This window comes from Gymnoscopelus braueri, assembly GCF_963280865.1.
Source record: "Gymnoscopelus braueri genome assembly, chromosome: 17".
Lineage (NCBI taxonomy): Eukaryota > Metazoa > Chordata > Actinopteri > Myctophiformes > Myctophidae > Gymnoscopelus > Gymnoscopelus braueri.
Window position 1 is genome coordinate 19,234,570 of NC_137617.1, and position 8,731 is coordinate 19,243,300.

General features: G+C 40.0%; 1 protein-coding gene across 1 annotated transcript in view; it reads right to left on the reverse strand.

Annotated features, from left to right (window-relative positions):
• Positions 1–857, reverse strand: part of LOC308104748 (protocadherin-15-like) — a 249,305-nt gene extending 248,448 nt beyond the window's left edge. The window contains exon 1 of the mRNA XM_080455256.1: positions 765–857. The gene's annotated coding sequence lies outside the window, so the exon portion shown is untranslated. The remainder of the gene's footprint in view (positions 1–764) is intronic.
• Positions 858–8,731: the final 7,874 nt, after the last annotated feature.

The window sequence follows — 8,731 nt, forward strand, 5'->3', positions numbered from 1 at the left end:
CAGAGAGATGGAGCAGGGACCCCCACTAAATATTTTATAGAATTGTGTTGCAGATTCAACTTTTTCATAGATTTCATGTAAGTCATGTTAATGTGTATTTTCAGACAGATGAGATAGCCACTTAAACCCGCAATAACAAAAAGAACAGAGTACAAGTTTTGGTCTGTTCTTCTTTCCCTCTAAACCAAACCTCTTAGCCGAAAATAGCAGATCTACAAGCTCACAACGATCTGCTATTTTCAGCTAATGTTCCCCTCAGAATAGGGACGATAGGGATCAAGTGGTTCATGTAAAAAAAAAAAGAAAGAAAAAAGGTCCTATCACACAACGATTGTGTGATAGGACCCCCCCCTGTAGTAACTCTGAGGACCCCCTACGGGTCCCGGACCCCCAGTTGGTGATGATGTCCCACACACGATCGTATTTAAAGCATGTACTATGCGGGCGTTTCGATTCAGATGCAACAGATATGTCACAAAAACAATTACACTTAAGAGTCTCCGGAAAGTCAGCGAAAATTGTCTCATTCGTCGTTTCCCCCGTTAATGACGCGACGTTTCTCTTAGGAACCAAGAAAACAAAACTAAAAATACCAACTGAATTAGCCTCGGATCAAGACAGAAGTGTAGACATGTATTTTATCGATTTTGACATTTCTATATCGTAGATACGAAAGTAAAAGTCAGCCACGATAAAACATACATCTATGATAGTCTTGATCCAAGGCTACAACTGAACTATAAAGCAAGCGGATCTGGACTTACCACGTTAGTCTCGTTGAAGCCATAAGCTTGACATACAAATCCACTTGTTTAGATATGGTTGTTGGCGTGTCTCGGCCGGGACAAGGAGGCACATATCCCGGGGAGGAATCCACGATCCAGCCCCTATACACGCAACACTTTCACGGAAAGTAAGACCCCGTCGGGGCTCCTATCCTCGTTTTCACGAGGAGATGGGTCAGAAACAAAATGAGCTTTTATCACCTTCAACGTGCAGGGGGGGGGGGAACAACTCTGTCTACTGATCTCGCCTATAAAACGATCTGTTCGTCGTCGTAGTGAATAAGGTCCGCTCTGGAACTTGCTATCTAAGCCGAAAGTGAGTGCCGTGAGCCGAAGGCAGCTGTAGTGTTGGAAGACAGAGTAACAGTATCTTTCCTCTCTAGTAGCCTATTCCCCTCGAGTGACTGCTCTGCTCTCTCGACCAGAGAGAGAGGGAGAGAGAGAGGGGGGGGAGCGAGAGAGAGAGAGAGAGAGAGAGAGAGAGAGAGAGAGAGAGAGAGAGAGAGAGAGAGAGAGAGACGCGCAGACAGAGAAGAAGGCAAAAGCAATGGTGATCTCTGCACCATCATAATCTCATTATGTCCATGGCAAAAGGCAGGTGGCTTAATCGGCTGCAGAACACAGGGGCGGGTTGTTTGGGCCAGTGGCTGTAGGCTACTAATACACTATTATATCTGCCAGTATCTCTAGCCTAAAGTACTTCTACCTATGCTCCAGTCCCTCTATATGAGTAGGATACCTATGACTACATGTCTAAAATGTATACTGTTACCCAGTGGTGGAAAAAGTACCCAAATTTGTTACTTAATTGTAAGTAAAAGTATCAATATCAAAATGTACTCAAAGTACCAAAAGTAGAAAGTACTCTTTATGCAGAATGTCCCGTTTCACAAGTTTTCAAATGTATAAAAATCTTTTGAAAATGGCAGATCTACAAGCAACGCATTGTGAGCTTGTAGTAATAATAATCAAAATCTACAAAGTAACTAGTAACTAAAGTTTTCAAATAATTGTAGTGGAGTAAAAGTACAATATTTGCCTCTGAGATGTAGTGGAGTAGAAGTAAAAGTACTGAAAATTGGAAATACTCCAGTAAAGACCTCAAAATTGTACTTAAGCATAGTACTTGAGTAAATGTACTTTACACCACTGACCTGCCAGTATCTCTAGCCTATTTAAAGTACTTCAACCTTTGCTCATGTTCCTCTGGGTAAATGTATAATGTTAACCTCTTCATCTAAATACCAAGTCTGAAGTATGTGCTATGCAGTTTAAGAGGGCTGTCAGTGGCTACAGTGTCTCTAGTCTAGAGAACTGGAATGTGTCATTTGATGCAGAAGTCATCCTGCCCCATTTTTCAGTGGAACTGTTCATTGTATCACAAATGATTGCTCTGAGGTGAAATTCCCCAGCAAATCAAAGATTGAAGCAGTGATAATTTGTTTTAGGACTCATTGTATTTCCCCAAATTGCATCTATCCCATAACCCCAGAGGGTCATTGGGGCAAAAATTTTAACTATTGAGAGAAGCAACAGAAATTTTTCACAGCAGCCATAATGACAAATAGTTGTGTAATGTTACTTCCTTCACAGGTGCTACCAATCATAGTTAAGCTCAAGGTCGTCAAACAGGTCAAACTGTCAGGGTTGGTTCATTGGAAATGCTCTGCACAACTAAATGGAACAGAGCCTTAATTAGGACAGTTTAATTGGTAACGCCTGTCAAATATGTAACATTATACAACTATTCATGTCAATATGGCTGCCATGAAAAAGGTCTACTATAAAGTATTGGCTTGTAAAAGGTACCGATCTTACTGTCAGAAAATAATCCGAAAATTGTGGACATCAGCCAATCAAGCTGGTAAAAAGGAGAACCACTTAAAATCCCAAACTGCAAAATAGATTTACCATGCCAAAACAGGTGTCCCTAATTTGGGCATATCATAGGCAATACATGAATAAACTAGAAAAAGTGCTCCTCGGAGCACAGGTCTCCGCCAGTAGGTTATTGTGGCCTCCTGGTGGTGCTATAATAGGCCAATGTGAAAAGGGTGCCATTTGTTCTTAGGCCTTGCACGGCAATCGGATACTGCATTCATGATTTGAGGCATTTTGTTCAAAAAAAATTGTTTTGCTAAATTAGACCTGCTGGTGGCGCTATAACAGGCCAATGTTAAAAGGGTGGTATTTGCTCCTCAACATAGTGTGAATGTGCATGCAAAGTTTGACCGCAATCGGATGCTGCGTTCATGATTTGCGGCATTTTGTTCAAAACAAGCCACTACTGCAAACTTTAGATGTCAATCTTAGCCAATCAGGATGGAATATGAAAAAGCAAACACATCCGTCTTGATCACATGACTATAGAGATCATGTGTACCAATTTGCATAAAATCGGAAGGAGTAGGCTAATATATATTTTTTTACATAAGTCGGCCTCCTGGTGGCGCTATAAAAGGCAGATGTGAAAAATGCAGGGCAAGGGTTTTTCTTTGACCTCTAGGGAGTGCGCTTACAAAGTTTTACACCAATCGGTGCAGTTATAGGTAAAAACACGAATCGGCATGTTACAGCGCCACCATGAGGCTGATTTGAACATTTTTTGAACACCGATTTGCGGGATTTTGAGACAAAATCTGTAGGAGCACTATCATAAAATATGTTTTGCACAAATCGGCCTCCTGGTGGCGCTATAAAAGGCCCATGTGAAAAATTTGGGGCAGAGGTTCTGCTGTGGCATCCAGGGAGTGTGTGTGCACAGTTTTGCTGCGAGCAATAGCCAACGGTGCCGGAGATTAGCTGTACACAGACAGAATGACGGACACACGGACGGACACACGGACGGACGGACGGACGGACAGGGGGCAAAACATACTCTCTCGCCATGCCTTTCGGCCTGGCGGAGACAATAAATCACTGCAAGCAGCCTCAAACGAGGCATGAGATATGCCTGTTCAAAGTTTGCATTTTCAGTTGTGTAGTAGCCCACCTTTGATCAATTGGAGTAAGATTTGCCTCAATGCTACTTGGCACTACCCTCTACTCTACCATATTGCATTTTGCAAGTTTTGTAGAAATTGACACAGCAGTTTACAGGCAGAACAATAATTTTAATTAATCTACAACATTCATGGAGGCTCATGGAGGCTTCATTTCCCAACATACAAACTTTTCATGAAGAGGCATTTTAGATATTGGTCCATAGAGTGTAGAAAGATTTGCGCAGATTGCAAAGAAAATCCCAGGAGGGGTAGTGATTTAAGTGTTTTTCATTAAATTCAGAATGGCACAAGATCTAAGAGGAAGAGCTCATGGGCCACAGTAACACATTTGTTCCTCATGAGGAGAGGCATGTGTGTAATGAAGTTTCATGGATGAAGGTCAAACAGTGCATGAGTTATGCCTGGTCAAACTCTGCAATTTCAATTGATTCCAATAGTGCCAATTGGGACTGAGATTTGTTTCTTGGCATGACCCTCTATTATTCTGCCAAGTTTATAAAAAGCAACTGTGCGGTTATGCCAGAACTGTGAAAAACGGCAGAAGAAGAAGAAGAAGAAGAAGAAGAGTACAAACAGATACAAACAAACGTTGTGCTTGGCCGCCAAAAAATCGAAACAATTTTCCAAATGCTCGTACATTTTCTCAATTATTTCACGATACTGTCATATAACAAAGTATAATATAGGGCTTAACTGGTTAGTCTATCTACAAAGTAGGTAAATAATAAAAAATCACACCCTGTGTGAAGTGGGCGGTGTCTTCCTAGCTAACCACAATACTGAATGGAGTCAACCAATGATGTACAAAAAATAAATAACTATATAACTAAATAACTATAAATATATTTATTGAAACACTCTTTATGAAAATAAATACATTTATTGAAACACTCTTTATGATGGACAAAACCATAACTTAAAAAAAACAAATTTATGTTTTTTTTAAAGTTATGGTTGCTTATATAGGGCTATGCACATGTGTCATGTGACACTGGCCAATCACAGTCCTGAATAGATTGTGATTGGCCAATCACAGCGCAGGATAATTGTACAAATTTCCAAACCTCACTTTTAGGGGCGGTTTCACTGCCCAAGATATTTGTACATTTTTCCAAATCTCAAAAGGGTGAGCTTAAGTTCATCTACTATACAATTTAACATGGATTTATTATTTTTTCAAGTTTAAAGAGCTGGTGCCATATTTTTTGCACTTTTTCTGTTTTTCATGTGTCAATGAGGTTGATAGAACTTCATTAAGCCCCCCGGTGGTGTTTTTATGGTGTTTTATGTCTTCTCTGACTATTTGGAGTTTCTTCCTGGAGGCTGAAACCTTGAGGGTCAAACGTGCCAATAGAGAAACAGCGCTTTAGTGACATCACAAAGCCATACCCTCCCCCTCATTATCATAACACAACAGGTGTGGGCATGAGGAGGAGGAGGGACTAGGACAGGTGGGTGGTGCTAAGGTGGTGGAGGAGGTGCTAAGGTGAGAACCAGGTATACTTAATGAACTGGAGGCGTGTCCACATAAAAACAACATTTAACACTTACTGTACACTTTTTTTTTTTGGAAAAAAATCCTTACATAATAATAATACCTTATGATCAGGTTTTAGGGTTGAAAAATATCATGGCACCCCATCTTTAAAGAAAGGGGAAAAGTCAAAATTTGACCATAATACTGTTAGTTCTACATATCCATAGATCAACATTAAACCACATTGAACTGACACCAACAAGATGCCTTCTCTAACACTATCAGCCAAATCAAGCTCTTAATTTCCAGTATCTAAGCTTTTGATTGTAAGATCTAATTGGGAAGAAGACCAGTCAAATAAACTATAAAGGGTTCATTCTAGAAACAAATAACTTTAATGCCAAACCTTGCTTCTTTGCCAGCCTATCTGCAAATGGATTGGCTCCCTAGGTTTTGGTGGTAGCCATGTAAGCTTCTGATAGAAGCTTTACACAGCAGGGATTCTAATTATACTGCTTGGTTACCGATTGCAACACCTTTACAATTGTGCATCAGACTCGACGGCTGTTCAACAGCAATTCTGATTGGACCCCTTTACATCAGCGATTCTGTTTATAACTGATTTGTAACATCAGCGATTCTGTTTGGACTGATTTGTAAAATCAATTCTGATTGGATGGATTTGTTATAGTGATACTGACTGGGTGTTTATGTAAAGACAATGGGTGGCTTTGTAGTAGAGATTTTGATTGCATGGTTAATAAGGGAGAATCCGATTGAGTTGTTGAATTGTTGAATTGTGAGTGGACTGCTTGGTAACCACGGTTTTGATTGGATGCCTTTATAAGAGTGTGGTGCATTTAATGCCAGAGATAATGTCTTAGTTCTTATAAAATAAATATATAAAATATAGTAGAGTCCCGTACACTCTGGACTCTGTATTCAGAGCACGGGCCTTCTACCTTTAATGCTATAGCCAAAGATAGGCTCCATGACAACATCATATTCAATGAGCAGCACTGAAAAGACATCAGCTGAGATATAGAGGCCCAAGTTACTTGGCAACAATCATGGAGCAGAGTGGCATGGCTGTGATAATACTCCCTGGGGGGAACTGTCTTTATCAGAGGCTCTGGTTACTCGCAACTAATAAAAGGTGGGTTGGGGTAGGGCGAGGAATTTGCGTTATCCAATGGTTTACATTATCTACTGACTTACATTTGTAATCTGATGAGATCATTCATGTGTTAGTAACAGTTACTATTGGGGGTGTAATGTTCACAACAATGGAATATAATGCACATGAAACCTCCATCCCTCCATTTCTACCTACTGATGGCATACATTATGCATACAGTACTTGACCAGCCCAGGCGCAGAATGACAGGTCGGATGTTAGGTCGTCTTTATAGTATCTTTTACATGTTATCCTATTTTAATTGTGTACTACTACTTATTCTGTACGTGTTCTCTGCTCTTACCTGTATCTTTGTTTCATCCTTACTATGGTGCTGTTATGACAACTGAATTTCCCTGTGCAATGCACCGATAAAGGTCAGATCTAAATGATCAAATTCATGGTTTGATTTGATACAATAGTGGTGTCATCGTAAGGTATATTTTCAATACAGAAACAAAAGAACGCCATAGTTAATTGCTGTAGAAAAAATCTTAAGAGGACTGCGGCATTCTAAAAGTCAGTGAAATATCAATCTGGGAACCCAGAGCCAGTGAGAATGAAAAACAGCGCCCTCTGCTGTTTGTACTATCTCTCACAAAAGAGCATATCGTTGCTGTCAGGTGGAAACCGTGCCAACAACCGATACTTTTCAGGAAATAGAAAACATAACCTATGTGTTTCAATGGATCCAATGTAGTTATTATTTCGTCACAAACTCTTGTTAATATTTTTCAGTGGTTAAATATGAATTAATCAAAATAGCGAAAACAGCAGATGGTGAAATTGAGAACTGAACATTCCAATGTTGTTTTCACAATGGCTACCGGACTGGCTATTAAAACGTATAGGCAGAATTAAAGGGTCTAGAGTTTACAATCAATGTGCATGGGGGAAGAAAATGCCAATGGATATATGAATTAATAAATATGGAGTCTATCACAGAGTATTAATGATCAACAGTCTATCAATATGTATGAATGAATATATCTTATTGATCAACAGTGAATATATGAATATTATCTAATACAGTCTATCAACAGTCTACATCAAGGGTCTTCAACAATTTCCATTCCAAGGACCCCCTATCTGAGAGAGAGATGAAGCAGGGACCCCCGCTACATATTGTGTAAAATTGTGTTGCAGATTAAACGTTTTCATAGATTTCATAGATAGTTGGATTCATGCGAATGTGTATTTTCAGATAGTTAACCTTTTAAACCCTCAATATCTAGTCAACTTGACAATTGGTTCTGTACTTCTCAGTCAGCTCTTTTTTTTCCCTCTACACCAACTCTCCGAAGATAGCAGATCTACAAGCTCACAACGCCTCGCAGCGCGAGGAGTTGTGAGCTTGTAGATCTGCTATTTTCGGCTAATGTTCAACATCGCACAGATTTGGCGGACCCCCTGTAGTGACTCTGAGGACCCCCTAGGGGTCCCGGACCCCCTGTTGAAGACGCCTGGACTACAAGAATGAATACATGAATATGCTATTATGGTCTATCAACAAGATACTGCTAAAGCGTAAAAAGAGGGGTTCAGATCAGATCTAGACTAGTTCCTATACCACTGTGATCTTACCTGCTTGTCCATCTGCTCTGCTCTGTGGGATTACACTAAATCCTGTTGAGCTCTACTGGGTAATAGCAGCCCACATCAGCAGGCGAGGATTTCTTATGACAAAACCAACAGAAAAAGATAGACTTGTCTGTGCCAAACTATGGGTGAATGCATGGTGACACTAGACAAAACAGAGTAAAGATTTCCACATTCAAGCCACTAAATCAGATTGTTGGCCTATACAGATTAGAATCAGACTGACTTTTGGGCCAATCCAGATTGGAATCAGATTGTCTAAACACAGAAAGAAAACCCATGGGAAGTGGTTTTTGCTAAATCAGATTTGAATCACATTCCTTAGCCTTGTTCAGCCTGCATTGAAACCAATCCGACTCCAATCTGAATAAGAAATCTGATTTGGGCTGCCAGTCTGAAGAAGGCCTTAACCCATTAAGACCCCCAGAAAAGCAAAGATTTGAGTTACAAATGTTCGCTTTAGAAATATATATATTCAAAGATTTGCACATATTTTCACGATTAAATTTTTTTTTTTGCAGATCTACAAGCTCATAGCGCTGCACTTGGTGCCGCTCAATGAGCTTGTAGGTCTGCTATTTTTCAATAGCCAAAGAAATTTAAAATGACACAGATGCGTTACCGGTCAGTGCAGCGCTAAGAGCTTGTACAGTAGATCTGCTATTTTTGAAAAATCGTGAAAATTTGT